Source organism: Chroicocephalus ridibundus, chromosome 2 (assembly GCF_963924245.1).
Source record: "Chroicocephalus ridibundus chromosome 2, bChrRid1.1, whole genome shotgun sequence".
Classification (NCBI taxonomy): Eukaryota; Metazoa; Chordata; class Aves; order Charadriiformes; family Laridae; genus Chroicocephalus; species Chroicocephalus ridibundus.
In genome coordinates, this window is record NC_086285.1 from 96,076,479 (window position 1) to 96,094,845 (window position 18,367).

Here is an 18,367-nt window from a genome sequence, read left to right on the forward strand (position 1 = left end):
TGCTCACACAAATAATGAACAGCTATAACACGTTAGGCACCAGCAATTGATATGTTTAGGATTGGGATGTTTAAATAATTTATTGCAATTGCAGTTGTAAACGATCACAATCACTGTTTTGTATATCTATTGTAATTAAAATTATTTATGATTTAATGACTTGTCAAACACAGATATATATCTTTCCACTTATATTTCTTACCTACCCTTTAACTTGCTTTCTTACCAACTGCAGTGATAAGCTGTTCCCCTAAATGGCCATTCAGCTGCATGAGCTGCATGAATGAGTGACTGATTGATGGTGTGTTCAGTTCAAACACAGATTATCACAGTTTGAAAAAAGAATTAATTGATAGAGGCAACAAAACCATCTCAATCAGATGGATGGATCATCATCCCTCTAAAGAAAGGTTTTCTTTTTTTCAACAGGTACGAATAACACAATATCAAATTTACCAAGCTTATTTTTAAAAATAAAACAAGAAATCCAGTTTCTCTGTTCATCCCTCCTATTTTTTTATCCACCAATTATGTTAAACTGTTTCAATTCACAAGTTATTGCTGAGTCAATTCATTAGATGTCCTAACTCACAGAGAAGTTCTGAAGTCTTTATTCAGTATTTACTCACTTAAAACTGAGGTTCCAGCAACACTGTCAAGACCTGGCTCAATTATGGTGAAGAGAGTGACAATCTCATCTAAAAGATATTTAGATCAGCCAAAATAAGCCAAATATTGACACAATTTCTGTAAAATTTGTAGCCAATTTCTTTGACATCAGTTTAGGTCTCAAAACATCATTCTTTTAAATACAGCTGCAGGCAAGAAGAATAAGACTAAATGTTACCAAAATTACTTGCATATTAGCTTATAACATTCACTACTAGCTGGAACTAAGCTTTTTTTTTAGTTTTTTTACAGGGAAAATTTCATGGCATGTTAAAATGACAATGGGCTTTGGCAGAAGGTTGCACTAACACAACAGAAAATGTGCATAAAGTCCTAAAACAATGTCACAGAAGGCTGTGTATTAGGTTAGAAGCAGTTATTCTAGTAGCTGGTTGCCATTCTGACTTTACCTACCCTGACAAGGCCAGTGCCCCACTTAGTCACCTCTAAATCTGCAAGCAAAGGGATAAGAGAGAGGCACCTCTGAGCCTGGGCGTTGGACTAGATGACCTTTAAAGGTCCCTTCCAACCCAACACATTCCATGATTCTGTGACTGGGGCCACTGGAGTAGACTGGCCCTGTACACACTGTCTGGTGTTCAGCTTGGTCTCCTCCCATCTGTATGTGGTACTTCTGTGGTGCTTAAACATAATTATTACTTTGTGGAGGCGGGAAAGAGGGGGCAACTCCAAGTGCCAAAATCATATGAAGGCTTTGTTTCATCCCTCTAGAGTAGTATTTATAGTATGATGTGCATGTTTCATTTTGTGTGCATGGTATTTGATGGCATTTGATGGCATGGAAGTCTTGGTGGGATAGAAGGGGCCAAATGTGGTCTGGTGATATGCCTGTTTTTCCTGTTAAGGATGAATAAAAACTATAATGGAAATTACTTTTTTTTTTTTTTTTTAACAAATGACTCTCCAGAGTTATTTTCTGGTATAAATGATGAGGACAAGAAACTAAGTAAATTTTAAAATCAAATTTTCAAATGTGTATAAATAGAATTAGAAGAGTTGTTTACATGCAGTGGAAAGAAATTTTAATCTAAGGCCTGGATGGTCCCTTCCAGCCATATCTTTCTCTGCTTCTGACAGTTTTTTTCTTTTTTTCCTGGTGCCATCTTCTTCTATTGTTCATTTGTGCCCTGAGTCTGGCTTCAAAGAGCATTATTTACTGAGGTGAGTACAACTAAAAGTTTGAATGACATTTCAAAGGGATTCAAAGCAGTTGCTCTTGAATAGCTCCAGGTGAATAGTTTCACCTAGTGAATAGTTTCAAGAATAGTTTGTTTCTTTTCTCTAACCTTTTTTATTTCTTCTCTCTCTCTGTCTGACTTTCAATTACTGAAGAAGTATAACGAGAGAGCAAAGCTGAAATGAGCACAGGAGGAAAAAGGCAAGTGTGAGGAGACAGATGGAAAACCAAGCATTTTTAAGAACTGGAAAAGTAGTAATTACAATAAAACGTTAGATATGTCTAAACAGAAAACACAAAATTTCAATAAACACTAAAATTTATGTTACTTTAAAGGTGTGAATCTTTAGCCTTGGAGCAAAAAAAAATAATTCTCACATGGCTATAGTTTGTCTTGGAAAATTTCTTTTTACTTTCAGTTTCCCAGCTTTGCAACTGAATCTAAAACAGCATTAGGTCACATTAAATGATCAAAAGTAGCCAGAGTAATTTCATACAGGCTAAATCAATGCATGGATCTGGTCTACGAAGATGATCGTGATACGTGCCTGAACTTTCACTGACATTTAAAATTTGTAATGTACTGATTTAATAGTTGCTTGCACATGCGATGAATGAGCATTAGCAGATACAATAGGTTTCTAACATCTGTTACTATGCATCATTGAACCATTTATGATTAGCATTTCTGTTCAGGATATAGGTAGCTAAATAACAGATGTCGATGTCCCTAATAGGATATTAAAAGTAGTTTGGAATTCAGTTGTCCATTTCCTTTGGAAAGTGTGTTTTGATCCTCCTGTTGTAATAAATATTTTGGAGTCAACTACTCTTTTACAAAAGACCTTTCAGAGTTTCAGATTTCCTGACTATAATTTCACAAAACATTCAGCATGTTCAGGCCGCTGGTTTTAATAAGATACTAAAGCATTTGACAAGGGGAATATAGGAAAATGCATGGAAAATGTCTATGGTTATAAAATGTTATAAATGTTATAATATGTTACTATTGTATTGCCATTCAGTCAGGAAGAATCACAAAGGCATAATATTAAGGACATAATATTACTGCTTCTCAATAGTTAATAATTTGTTTTGTGCATGAAAAGCAATATATACCATTTCTCCCAAAATGTTATAAAACCTTAGTATACTCTTAACATAGACTATTGACATACAATGCCTTTCTGGGATGTCTTAGCTGTAGATAATGAAGAAGAAAACCTGACTTTTTCACAGAAAACTACTAAACATGCCAGGCTGATGCATCTTAAGTTTTCACCTTTCATTCAAAGCCCTTTTGAAGAGTCCAAGCAGTCTACATATCCCAAACCATTAGCCATTTTCGATAGGCCTGATCAGAATTCTTATTCGTATTTTATTCTTGGAGCTCATTTCACCGTAGTCCAGCTGCAGCCTTCAGGAACTAATGGTGGCAGGTGTAAAAGAGGTCACGGGTCTTCCTGTGTAACACTTCGTAAGATTTAGATGGTGAACTGGGTGGAAGGTGGGGTGCAAGGAGGATTAGGGGTTAACAGGCTTATGATAAGAAGACGATAGGCTGCAACACCATAACATGGAAGCAGAATAACAGCACCATCAGCATATGGCATATGCTACATCTACTACTGATACAGTTCAGAGAAGTCTCTATGTCAGGATATAAGAGCAGTACCCTGGCCTGTGACACTACATACTCACCATTATGTTCTTCTACAGAGCTCCTAATAAATTTCACTGATGAAGGACCCTGCATTAAAAAAAAAAAAAAAGAAAAAAAGTGTTCACTGCAGTATTTGAAGCTGTCTGTTTCTACCACCTTGTATTCAAATGCCTGGATTAGCAGAGGAGAGGTCAGTAAGAAAATGTGTTTTGCAACTTTGGAATTAACTTAAAGTTTAATGAAGAAATGAATAGAATATTTTTTAATCATGACAGATAAAGTAATTTGTTAAGTGAAATTTGCACACCAAACAATTCTAAAAATGCAGCGCTTACTTAACCTAATACAGTGTTATTTAGGGAAATTCACTGTTCCTTTACATCCTGGGAAGGATACATCGAGAATTAAAAAATGCTTTGTTAAACAGTTTTCTTTCCTAAAGATTTCTGCTGCTCATTAAATGCTGCGTCGTTCCACATCTTACATATATTTATTCTTTTCTTACTGTTCTTCTGAACATCTTTTGGATATGGTTTCAGGGCTGTTGTTTTACTGACAGAAACTCTTGAAACAGAATTGTTTTTCAATGGACTGCTAAAAGATGTTCATTTAAGGTGAACAATGGCTTGGATAGTTTCCTCTGTTGACTGATTGACAATAATGCTTAAGAAAGGATTTGCTTTTGAGCTTACTGTTTCACAGTCAAAAAGCTTGCCAGATCCAATAAATCTGCATTTACGCTTAACTGTTCCTTGCATCTTTGCTTTCAGGGCTACAGAACAAATTTAGGAAAGCAAACTTGAGCTAAAAGTTCCATCAAACTAGTACACAGACCATTATTTCTAAAGTCTCCTTGGTAGACTTTAGATTTAAAATAATTTGCACACCATTAGCCATGATACATTGTTCTGCTTTCTAAGGTTGTCTCTCTCCACTCCACGACCTGCATGTTTGTGTGTGATTTATGAACAAATGATATGAATCACAAATGCCATACTAGTTAGGGAGAGGAGGAGAAAATGTCACTTACGCCCTTCTCAGAGTAAAACTCTTTTTTGTACAGCTGTGCTGGTGAGATAAAAGTCCAGTTCTTTCCTTTCCACTGAACTGTCAAAGTGTGAACTATGCAAAGGAAATCTAGAGAATAGTTCAAAGCCTGCTGCGTTAATGAGTACATAAACATTGTCTTCAGTGTGCTTTGGAGGAGACCTGGAAGTGCTGGGTGAGGTGTCCAGCATCCCACCATATCCTAAGTCAAGGTGCTCAGCTGGGTTGAGGATGCAATTTAGTTCCTTGGGTCCCTGTTGAAGACTACCACACTTCTAATTGGGAAAAGCCACAGCGGGAAATATTTTCCTATAACTTCCACTGAGACCCTGTGTAATTCATGCCTATGTTTGAAGTGCAGAATTATTTTAAAACTAATTTTTCACCTTAGGTCAATCCACAACAATAACTTCAGCTGTGCAAGAAGTCAGAAATTTCCCCCCATTAGGAGATGTAAGACGCCAGACACACAGGAGAATTGTGTAGCCACACTTCCCTCATGAGCAAACCGGCATTCAGCATAGAAGAGGAGCAAACCAAAGTCTGAGATTATGTTCACAGATAGAAGTGGTAGAGTAACTAGCCTACTCTTCTTGGCTACTTCTGCCCCAACTCTATCCTAATTTTTATCACAGAAAATCAAGGAGCCCCATAGTCCTAGGTATTGCACAAATTCTTTACACAGGGTCAGGTGGCTGTCCTTAAAGACCTTATAGTGAAACTTGCGAAGGTTAAGACAGCAAAAGGGCATGAAGCAGGTGACAGAAATCCATACAGCATTCTCCAAAGTAATATAGAGTATAAAGGAGGCCAAGAGCCATCCACCTTTTGCTCTTCTCTCCCTCTGCCTGGAGAGCCTTCTACCTCTCCATTCCCTTCTCTAGTTCACAGGTATAAATTTTTACGAGGTCATTTGTAAAAGGCATGAAGGGCAATGGCAGGTGGAGTTCTTCTTATCAGGTTTTACAGCCTGTAGATAAGCAGGTATCAATGTTGTTCCAATAATCAAATCAATACAATAACATATCCAATTCCAGTTTGAGAGACCTAGAAAACATCTCCGTAATTTTTTTTTTTTTTTTTTTAAATAATGCCTGGCACTTGGCCTGGGTTCAGCAAATGTTTCAGACTGGGGTTTTCAGAGGTATTTTGAGCAGTGGGACCTCTAAATTGTTCAACTTTCATTATTCATGAAACACTTCAGTTTTTTCCCCCACCTCCACTGTAAGTTGCTTAAAATTTTTTCTATCTTCAGCTAGTCCATTAAGCATTTGCCGTACATTCAGCGGTGTGTTTGTGTTGTATAAATGCCTTCTTTCCTCATTTTGCTCTAAGTCAGTTTCTCGATACCTCAGAGAATAGCACTTTCTTCAGGGATAGAAACACTGCAGTTGATTTTACGAAACTCTAGTGTATCTGTACACTACCTAGACTAAAAATTGAAGGCATAAGACAGGAATCTGATAAAAGCAATATCACTAGAGAGAAGTTCTTCTTTTGCAGACAATTTGACTTTAATTTAAACAATTTGCCCTTGGTTTTTTGGACTTTTTTCCCCCTCAAGCAAATAAAGGATTGAGAAAACAACAGAAAAAAGGTTGCTTTGATGGATGCGCGTGAACAAGATTGTACTGTTTCTCTATTTTTACATTTTAATGCGTAACACATTCTGATTATTGTGTTTTGATTTTCAAATACAGTCGTGTTGTTCTTCAAATTGCATTTTAAACCTGTTTTCCTGCCTCCACTTCACCAATACGTCTCCTGTTAAATCTACAAAAAAGTAAGAAACCTATGGCCACCACTTGTCTGATTCACAGATTGATAGCAGGGGAAGAAAAAGCCTGTCTAACTGTGGGAAATATAATTAGAGTCAGAAAATGTTTCATAACTCAAATTCTAATGAGAAGTCAAAATATCAAAAATATAATAGTATGCCATTTAAATAAATTTAGCATTCCTTGTTTAATTTTGACTCGTTATTTCTTTTCTGTTTACAAAATACAGCTGAAATTTTCAGCTGGAATTATATAATTTTATCCTCTACATTCATTATTAGAACTGAACAAATGAACTTCTCATTCTAAAAGAATCAAATAAGATATGTGAGTAGCTTTAAAAAGTCATTTAGTTTAAACAATGATTAAAACCTGCTCTTTCCTGCAAGATGTTTGAGATTCAGATTTGCTTTTATTCCTGTTAAAAAGCAAGGAATCCTTTAAATAATCCCTTCCTAGTATTTCTAGGCTGTTCATTTTTATCTGCTTACCTCCTTAAAAAGAATAATGCATAGCTGTCTTTGTTAATTTGAAGCCAGACCAATCTTTATGTGCTTGGGTATCTGCTGTAGCAGAATAGCATTTCCATGGAACCTGGAATGGAAAACCCCACATACTGATTATAAAATACTGGCTTATACTACTGGATAATACAACCACAATTTAAACTTTTTCTGTAATTTTCTTGGTTTTGCTTTGGACATTATTTTCCTTCTTTTTTTGTTGGTTTTTTTTGTTTGTTTTTTGTTTTTTTAATGACGGCCAGAGATTTCGATTTGAGATTTTGGCCATACAAATGTCAGTTTGCTTTACTGAGATTCTAACAATTCTCTTATTAGAACTAGAAAATGGAGAACTGCTGGAAAATGTCTGGAACAATACCTTACTGAATCGAGGCCTGGGGGAAAAATATTTACAATGCTCAAGAACCATTACTTGCTAGTACCTCTAATCATAGGCTATCCCTTACAAATGGAAGTTTAACATTATGATTACACTAGCTATAACTGAACTATAAAAATATAATCATATAATATGATGATATATATTCATTAAGGGAAGCTACATTTTATAGTTAATGATTGCTAGTAATGTTGTAGATAGATAGAAAACTATCCTTGACACTATTTCGAGTGATACAGGCAAATAACACAAAGCAGACATGACATTTTAAACAAAATTTTGGGCTCTTTTTATCTGCAGTGAGATTGAATATTTTAAGAAACTTCCAGAGATGCAAATTATGTCTTTCATATAATTAAATTTTCCAAATAAACTTCACTGGCATCTTAGTAATTAGACAATGAATTTTCTTCCTGGTTCTAAAACAGTTCTCTCCCATAAATAGCCTAGATGCTGGAGAGAAAATTTCATAAGCAGACGTATACATGCTAAAAGTTAAGTAAGAAGAAGTAATGGGAAAGCAATACACAATCTTTGTCTTTTAAAATAATGATTAAAAAACAGTACACGAACCTTATCCCATAATTATGTCACAGAAAGAAGGTAATGCTTGGCAAACTACTTTACTCTTGATTCATTCACTGAACATCCTTCTTTGTTCCTGAAAAATGTGCTGAGAATTGCACAACATTCAGTTTGCACTGCCTGAAATGCAAACATAAACAGGAATTTCATAAGGAGCTGTACGTTAACTACAACTAAGTATTCATTTCAAAATACTCTATAGATACCACATTTATTCCACTCTAGGGGTTACAGTGGGTCTTTTCAGAAGACAGAGATAAGCTATATGAGATGAACTACTAAACAAATTACATAAATTGATCTGCACCAAATTTAAGCTTTTGATGTTATTATTTTTTCCAGGTATATGCTTTTAAAAAAGACAATTTCTTCAGAAAAGTAAAGGTTTTTTTATTTAAAAATATCATAGTTCTTTATGGGGTTTTGACTTCAGTTTTTCAGTACTGAAGTCAAAGTGAATAACAAGCTTCTGGTTTTTTTCCCTACTATGAATATTTTTGGACAATCTGATCATTAGCCTTTCAATCATCCCATGCTGTTCAGCTCATTTTGCAAGAAATCCCCTATATTTCCATGCCCTTGAGGTTTAAACAGCAAATGTTAACGAACTGCATGAGTCATGCACCTATATGACATTTTGACTGAAACAATTAATGGGAATTTGGAGTGAGCTCTTGTCTGTAATAACAAATGCAGGAATCTTTCAAAGTGCTGAAAAAAAATCAGTTTGCTCTTCCTGATGGACAATCACTATTACTTTGCTAATCTGGAATGCAGTACATAATTCAAATGGGAATTCGCATGTTAGGTATGTTCAGACAATGGGCACACCAAGACAAATGTCAATTAAAATGTCTAAATTATTTTAGAAGATCAAAGCTGTATAGCACGTACAGAACAACCAGGTGATCAGCCAGTCAGAACGGATTTATGAAAGGTGGGTCCTGCTTGAAAAACCTGATCTCCTTCTATGATAAGATGACCTGCTAAGTAGATGAGGGAAAGGCTGTGGATGTTGATTTCCTGGAATTCAGTAAAGCCTTTGACACCGTTTTGCACAACATTCTCATGGAGAAGCTGGCTGCTCATGGCTTGGATGGATGTACTCTTTGCATGTAAAAAAACTGCCTGAATGGCACAGCCAAAAGAGGAGAGGTGAATGGAGCTAAATCCAGTTGGTGGCTGGTCACAAGCGGTGCTCCCCAGGGTTCAGTACTGGAGTCAGTTTTATCAGATCAACGACCTGGACAAGGGGATCAAGTGCACCCCCAGTAAGTTTGCAGACGACACCAAGTTGGGCAGAAGTGTTATCTGCTTGAGGATAGGAAAGTTCTACAGAGGGATCTGGACAGGCTGGATTGATGGGACGAGGACAATGGTATGAGGCCAAGTGCTGGGTCCTGCACTTGGGTCACAAAAACCCCATGCAGTGCTACAGGCTTGGGGAAGAGTGGCTGGAGAGCTGCCTGGCAGAAAAGCACCTGGGGGTGTTGGTCAACAGCCAGATGAATATGAGCCAGCAGCGTGCCCAGGAGGCAGAGAGGGCCAATAGCATCCTGGCTTGTATCAGGAATAGTGTGGCCAGCAGGACTAGGGAAGTGATCAGCCCCCTGTACTTGACACTGGTGTGGCTGCATCTCAAATACTGTGTTAATTTTTGGGCCCCTCACTACAAGAAAGACATTGGGGTGCCAGAGCATGTCCAAAGAAGAGAAACAAAGCTGGTGAGGGGTCTAGAGCACAAGCCTTATGAGGAGCATCTGAGGGAATTGGGATTCTTTATCCTGGAGAAAAGGAGATTCAGGGGAGACCTTATTGCTCTCTACAACTACCTGAAAGGAGGTTGCAGGGAGGTGGGGGTTGGTCTCTTCTCCCATAACAAGTGATAGGAAAGAGGAAATAACCTCAAGTTGCACCAGGGAGGTTTAGCCTGGATATTAGGAAAAATTTCTACACTGAAAGAGTTATCAGGCATTGGAACAGGCTGCCCAGGGAAGTGGTTTGAGTCACCATCCCTGGAGGTATTTAAAAGATGTGTAGGCATGGCATTTAGGGACATGGTTTAGTGGTGGACTTAGCAGTGTGAGGTTTACAGTTGGACTCAATGATCTTAAAGGCCTTTTCCTACCTAAATGATTCTACGAATATATGAGTATAGGAGTATATGGTGTTTCCTTAAACAGGCTACCAAGACTGGCATAAAATATTGCTTAATTTTCCCTGGCATATTGGGCTCTTATGCCTTAGCTGTTAAAGTTAGAACCACTTCCTGTTTGAAAGAACTGTGGTTGAAGCCTCTCACATCCTTTATGCGATACTCAGTAAAACAAAGAAATTTAAGACAAGGAGGAAAGCAGCAAGAGTAAATAAAAAGAATGAGTTTGGGATTAAGGATTATCTGTTTTTTGCAGGTTTTCCAGAGAAAGAAAAAAACAGAAGAAAATTGGAAACTCTTTTTGCCAGAAGCAAATTTGATAATTAAATGTCCTCTTGGCTTTAAAAAAAAAAAAAAAAAAATTTGGAATTTGCATTTTTTTCACTTCAGTAACAAGCTGTTCTTCCAGGTCAAGTAGGGATTTGGAACATGCAGCTTTAAAAGAGAGCCCCTGGCTCTTAATGTGGTAAAAATTTATGTAGGATTAGCCTGTCTTCCCCTCCCGCTGGACTACAAACAAACAGAAAGGAATATTATAATATTGAAATTACAGCACTAGAAAGAAAAAGAAAAGAACACCATCACTGAAACGGAGTCACTTCGCTGTATATATATATTAATTACAATATAAAATGGAAACAAAATGGTGTATCCTTGAGACACCCATTTAATATCCTCTCTGAATCACTCACTGCTGCAGTCTTTCTCTCTCCTGGTTAATTATGTAGGCGCCCATAGAGATTAGTCTCTTAATTTAGGCATCTTGAATTACGTCCCTAAGTTCGGTAAGTACAAGTTTACCCTTCTCTTCCCAGAGTCTTCACACACTATAAATTTCTGTCTTCTTTTTTAGGCATAAATAAATAATTACTCACCTGACACCAAGAGTCACAACAATGTAACTGCAGTATAAAAGAGTAATTTACTGGAATTTATTTCTTTGTTTAGTAACATGCTGAACACTTACTTTTAATGACTCCTTGGTCTGTGTCAGTTGTGCTGATTATTTATACTTTGCAAATGTCAACGTAATGTCAAAATATGTGTTCCTGTAAGTAGTTGATATTTCATGTGGTGTCCAATATAAAACTCCAGCTGAATGGTATTAATCTGTTGTGGAAAAATGGACAATGACAAAAAAAAAATAAAATTGAGTGCAAACCAGAAGACATTGTCTGTCTGTTTTAATAATTTACCTGATTCTTTCATCTGCAGCTTTACCTGGAAAGCAGAATCGTGAAGATATTTCTCAGGCCTGAATGAATTATCAACAAGATATTAATAGTTCTTACCTTATAAACACTAGTAGAGGGGAAAAGAGAACAACAACAAAAAAAAAAAGAATCTGTCATTTAAAGCAAGTTGGTAAACTAAACTCTAAATGACTCTTCAACAATTACATAAAATCATGAGTCCTGTAGTAGAAACAAATAGCCCATGAAGTTGTGACAGCAGTAGGCCAGCAGGAGAAAAACAAACAAACAAAAAGAAGGAAAAGATCTGTCAAAAAATGATACAAAATCATTTTCCCAAAAAAGCTCATACAGACTCAATTGGTTTTGATACCACACTAGGTACATCAAAAGAGAGGAGTATAATTGTTGGGAGAGAGCAATGCTACACATTCATAGAAGTCATAGCATGAGCACACCAAAGTAGCTTAAGGAGAACCACTCTCAGATGCCATGTGTGAACAGGAAAAGTATGTTGGAAGGAACATTTTGACACCTTTTTTTAAGTAAGCAAGTTAAATGTAAATTCTGTATGTCTCTGCGGGATGTTGGCTTGCTCTCTGTATGAAGGCAAATTTCATGGCAACAACTTTTCCTGAGCTGTAAACACACTATATTACACATAGTCTGCTGTTTTAATAAGATACCTTCACTCAAATCCTAACAGAGCTCTAAATTTTACTTCAACTAGAGCCTTCATCTCAGAACACAAGGGCCAAAGGAATACACTTTAGACAATTGTCTGGAGCTCGCTTGCTCATATTTTTTCCCCCATATTTCTTGTTCATCTGGTTTTGTACAGATTAGGAAGTCTGAAATGTGGATTTCAAAGCCATCATGCTCTGAATGCCTAGGATGGACCTGATACCTTCAGAGAGGAAAGAAGCTTTGCTGGCTAACAGTGTACTTTTCCGGCACACTAGTAATTCCTACTATATTTTCTGAACTTACCCTTATTTAAAAATAAGGTGATTTTAATATTTAGTTGGGGTGCAACTTTCTTCATCCTGGCTTTTGACATAATTCTTGGAGCTAGTTTTACTGGTCACTTCATCCGCTTCCTCTTCTCCATGTTTCCATTGTGTTTTCCAGCAGAGATAACCTGTCCCTTTCAAACCAATGACATAGTCCCTATGTCAGCACAAACTACTTTTGGCATAACTGATTCTTCTCCAGAGCTGTGGGTGTGTATCATTTTGTCTTCCTGTTTCTCTTCTATGTTTTTGTCATTTAATCTCTTCATGTGCAACCTTTTGGACTCTGGGACTATGCTTGTTATGTTTATTTGCAATTTTTATTACAATGAAAGCCTAAACTTGGCATATTGTAGCCTGGCCATAATATACAAACAATACAAAAGTAATAGGTAATACTCCTGAAGAAGAGTTTAATAAATGCACAGTTTATTTAAGGCAAGGTATTTCTTATTTTGAAAATCTGATTAATGAATGAATGATGTTCAATGAGTTGCTGGTCCAGCTGTATTTTATTTTGGCGGGATGGGACGCTAAGTCTTTCTAGCTGAATATGAGAAGAGAAACATTTGCAATATGAATGACAAAGTCACATTAAAGATGAGTTAGAACAGGAATTAAAAAGTGGGAGAAAGCGAAAACTTTACACGTAGTATGTTTCAGCATACAATACTTCCTCTTGACAAACAATACAGTTTTATTTTTCATTGGTGTCAAGACACTCTTGGTTACTTTCTTCGATCTGTTTTGTTCAAAAGAAATGTCATGCAGTTCACAAAATAATGCCCTTAAAACTAATGCTCAGGGCATATGTTTGTTACCTGCTTAGAACTGTTTGGATCAGGTACTATCTAGCCAGCGAGCAGAGATCATGCTGAATTTAATGGGGGTCACAGCTCTCATTATTTGGCAACTACAGTAATTTGGGAAGGCAGATGACTGAAGCCTCCTTTTACTCTTTAAATATTTTGCTTCATCTTTTAAAGACAAAGGAGAAGTACTTCTCTCTTCCACGTCACTTACCTCAATGATCACTTAAGCATAAAATTAGAGAAAAGAGAAGAAAATCAAGGATGCTGTCAACTCTAAGCACTATGCTAATGAAATCACTACCTTCTGCATCTGTTTTTTGCATAAAATTGTTTCCAAGTCTTAAAATAGCTTTTCCACACAGTTCTTCTGACATTATTCTTTCATTAAATCATCGCCTGGTTAATTGTATCCTATTGATGATAGCAATCCATTGATGCTCTATTTTCTTTTTATCAAGTAAAAGGTCACATCAACTGAAACCTGCTATTAAGCAAATAGCAAAGAAATTGAAAGCAGTAATAATAGTCTCTGCCTGCATACACAAGGTTGATGATGAAATGAAGGTGGAAACATACATTTAAAACTAACCCATGTATAAATACTGCAATATCTGAAGAAAATATTATATGATAAAATGCTGTTTTTATACATAAAAAGAAGCAGAACTGAATTTATAATAATGAAAACGATATACGATATCATTGGAGAAAAAATTTTGGTATTGCTATCTACCATATTTGTATCTTAATAACTGTTGATAAACTACCTTAGGAACTCAGTTACACTTATAAATAATTCAGCTTGTAATTGTCTTAATTTGAGTGCTCCTTAGGGAATTTGGCTTGGAGCAGGAATATAATATTACTCTCATGAGAAGGGGCGACATTTTATGCTTCACTTCTTAATTATCTATCCTTAGCAGTTATCTGCCATTGTCATAAATACACATGCTTGAAAACAGAGAAGGTAATGGACTTTAAGAAGAACAGCAAGTTACACAGGACAACTGTCAGACTATGTCAGTAACAGAATGGGATTCACTATATGGTATACATTTCGGTTCCCTATCAGTCCAAAAAACATCAAATGAAAAATATTTTTGCAGATAACCTGAAACAATTACCTTTCTTAGAAAATATGGAAAATTGTGAAGGTGGAGAAAAAAAATCTTATTTCAGATGAAGAAAACTGTTTGTTTGTTACCCTTTGTTTTGGTTTAAACAGCACTGAAACTTTTGGAAGATAAAAAGACTGCTTCTCAACTTAAAAGTTAAACATTCCAATTGGAAATGCCAAAATGATAAGTTTGACCTTTCCTACTTTGCATTTTTTCACAATACAAACACTTCAATGACTTGGAATTAATGCAGAAAATATTTCATCGTCACCAAAGATGTGTTCATTTATTTTTATTACATGAAAAAATGACAGCCAAATTATTTCATCCAGTTCTCCTCTAGGTACCCATTCAATTGTGCAGCTCCTATTATTATCTGAGTAATTCACTATCTTGAATGTATTTATATTCATAATAACTCTCTAAGGTAGGAAAATAGTACTAGTACATGCCAAGGGACAGCTCTATAAAGGGGTCACAGCCCAGGGATATTCATTCATCACTCAGTGGAATTCACATGCCCGAGTCAAGTATCTAACACCTCTGTACATTATAAAACAAGAATTACATGCCAAAAAAAATATATCTGCAGTCTCCAGCATGCTGAAGAGAGAACAACAAAGGCAGCCAATAACTAACACTGAAAATTTGAACACAATTATCTTCAACACAGTTAAATATCTATCTGTATCTCTGTCTGAAACCCATTCATGTTCACCAAAAAAACCCACAAACAAACAAAAAAACAAACAAGCAAACAAAAATCCCAAACAAAACCAGACCTTCTTAACTCCAGGGGTTAAACTCCTGTGTACCCAGAAAACTACCTCACCACAGGTCTCACTGAAAATATGATCCCTCCAGCCAGTGGAAGTTATGAGGCAGAAAGTCACACAAGTTTCAAAGTGAAAAGGAGGATTGGAGCTAGAAAACCTAGATTCCTGTCTTTGTCCTTAAATCTCTCTCTTCTCTTTCTTACAGCCGATGTAAAATGGATAAATATTTAAGGGGTCTGGGACTGCCGCTAGAAATTCCCTTTTTGCCCTGTGTATTCTCATACGGGTTTTACCTACTGAGGTACAGTTTGATCTAAATGACATTATGGGGCTTCCACACCTGAGCTGGCCAATTCACTCAGGGCTGCTGGGCACCTGTGCAGAATTGCCAGCCCCACTCTGCACGCTCATGCTTCTGTGCTCTGCCAGCATTTTAAAAAATCAAATTTAAGAAATATTTGTGACCAATATTTATTATACATGATGATTTTTTAAGTGGCACCATACCCTGGGCTCCAGATGTTGAACTGATAGGTCATTAGATGCAGGCTTATACTCTGATATACATTGAATAGGAAGAATGCTCCTTTCCCTAAAATCTTTTAAAGAATTGTTATTCTTCAGTAAGTCAAATAATCTGTGAGACCAGCATCTTGAAATAAATTGTTAAGAAACTAACGGGCTAACCTCAGTACCAATCATTAAATGTATGGGAAACTATGCTCTTGAAGACCAGAGCATGAGGCGGGACTCGTAAGAGTGGCCACACTGGGTCAGTTCAATGGTGGTGTATTATTCACCTCCAGAAGGGCAGCAGCAAATTCTTAGGGGTAAGTGCATTTCAATCTCATTTTATTCTTCATGAAAGGAAACATTTTCCTGGTTGAGTCCTAAGAATACATTTTACCATGCAATCTACAGAGCTAACACCTTCTCCTCAAGACACTGTGGATGTTTTCAATCTCTTCCTCCACCCCAGCTGGATCCAATACAGTGACTGAAATGCTCCTTTCCTCATACCAGCACTGACTGCCGCTACTCACTGGGTGTAGTGTCTGGGCAGCAATTTAACAACTGGTAAGGCTGTAATCCAACCACACTCTTGACCCTGCTAGTTTTAACAATTCCTAGCTTGTTGCTTTTCTTTCAAAATACTTTTTGGTGGATCTTTAAGGAGCAGAGGCAACCAAGCAGATAAAAAGGAGTTATAAGCTGGTTTTACCCTTTTCCTTCACATATTCAATCCTATGACTTAAAAACCTCATAGGGAAGCATGATTAGTGTTTCAAATACATATGACAGAGGGCGCTGCTTACATTAACAATAATGGTTAACTAGTACATGAAACTCATTACACAGAATTATTTTGCAGCCTACTTATCACAAGAACAAGACTGATGGAACAGATGTGATTATAAAGGATGAGTTCACATTTTCAGTAGGTCCCAATTATTAATTTACCAGTGGATCCCCTTGTACTGCTTTTAGCCATGTTGACAAACAACTGAAATTAGAGAATCAAATGAACTAAGGCACGATGACTGCGCATGGGGCACACAGAGTGAGGAGAAGGTGAAATACGATGGTAGTGAAAAAACCCCACCACAATGACACATTCATGTCAGAACTTGAGAATTAGTGGGAATGAGCCTCCTAAGCTGAGTGGCATATAAACACAAAAATAGACTGTACTTTATCTAAAGGTTATTGAAACCTAAAGCAAGCATATTTTTAAGTAGGAAAGGTTATCTATGGCTGCCCCATATTGGCCTTCGGGATCTATAAAACAACTAACCACAGGATTTTCAGTTTTGAGGAGTGTGATGCCCAATTATATGCATCTGCCAAAAAAAAAAAAAAGCTGAGAATGGCTCTGAATACGTTAATACCAACCACCAACGGGCCTGTTATTAATCTGGCCATTATAACAGGTGGCTGTAGTTAGCAAGGGATATTAACACAGGGTTTTTTTCTGTACTTCACCATATGGTTCCCATTAATTTAATACACACAAAAAAAAGGAAGAATATTTGTCAGCAAGCAAATCTTCCTCTTTAAGCACCTTGTCCAAACCCCAGGTACCTGTGAGATAATTTTGCTGAATAAAATATTATGGCCCACATGCTTTTCCATGTAATAAGCCATAATGGATATTTTAACAAATCTATGGCAGCCTCCTCACGTTGATACAGTGATATATGCCCTTAAAGGGAAAGAACTTTGCAGTGCAGTAGATGGCAGTAATAGTCATACAATGCCAAATCCGATAGTACAATACAAAGCCACAGCTTATCTTCGATGGCTCATAGGAAAAAAACCCAGGCATTAAGAAATTCTCTCCTGTCTTGCTAACCTGCACATAGTGATCCATTACCACACTGTTCTATTGCATCCAAACAAAACCATTCGAGCTAAGGGAAACGCTCCCTGATATTGCAATAGAAAATATGCCTGTAGAGGTCCACCTGGAAAACAACAATTAAGGGAAAAGAAGATTAAAGGGATATAAAATTACAAATACCATAAAGAACATGAAGAGAAATTAAGCATTAACCACTGTCCACTCAATGCAGGAAGAAGGGAGCATCACATGAAGTGATAAGGCAGCAGGTTACAAAATTAGAAAAGTATTTTTTCCTACTGTGCTTAATTGTTTCATGGAAACTCAATGCCAAAAGATGTTTTGGATTCCAAACATTTAATGAGTTTAAATTACAGTAAGACAAATCCAGGAATAAAGAAACCATTAAGGTCTCTTATAGACAAATATGTTCTTAAAGTGCAGATTACTGGCAGCAGTTAATCAGAGGAATTATTGCTGTTTTTCTTCTCTTTGCTGGCCACTCAGGCAGGCTTTTTCTGGCCAGACTGTCTCACCCTGAATGGTGTTTCCTATGCTTTTAAGAGCTGTGCAAATAAATGTACATATAAGTCAGTTTGTAGTATACATCAGTCTGTTCTCTCTCACATTTTAAGTTTTCATAAAGACTTCCTTGTAGGAAGGTTGTGGTTTTGTTGGCAGTATTGTTAAACAAATATGTAAGTTAAACTCCTTTTGGATTAGTTCCATTGGGACCAATGAAGAACGAGCTTCAGATATGGCATTAGAGAAAGGCTCTTTGAGGATTTGAGGCGGGTATGCTTAGTGTGAATACACTGGAATTTGCATAGGACTGTTCATAACAATAAATAGTTCTACAGAAATCATTGCCATCATCAATTTTCAAGTTTGAGAGACTTGAAATAGTATTGAGTTAACTGCATTCTGACTTTGGATTGCTTAAGTTTTTTCAGTAAAGATATAAACTCTAAACTTATTCATTAAATGTTTTATGATATATATATACATGCAAAATGAATAAAAATCACTACCATGTCAAGAGCTTGCATAAGAGCCTTTGAACCATTATATCTGTACTGAGGTGTCTATCTGGCCTTAATCTAGTACTATAGGCTA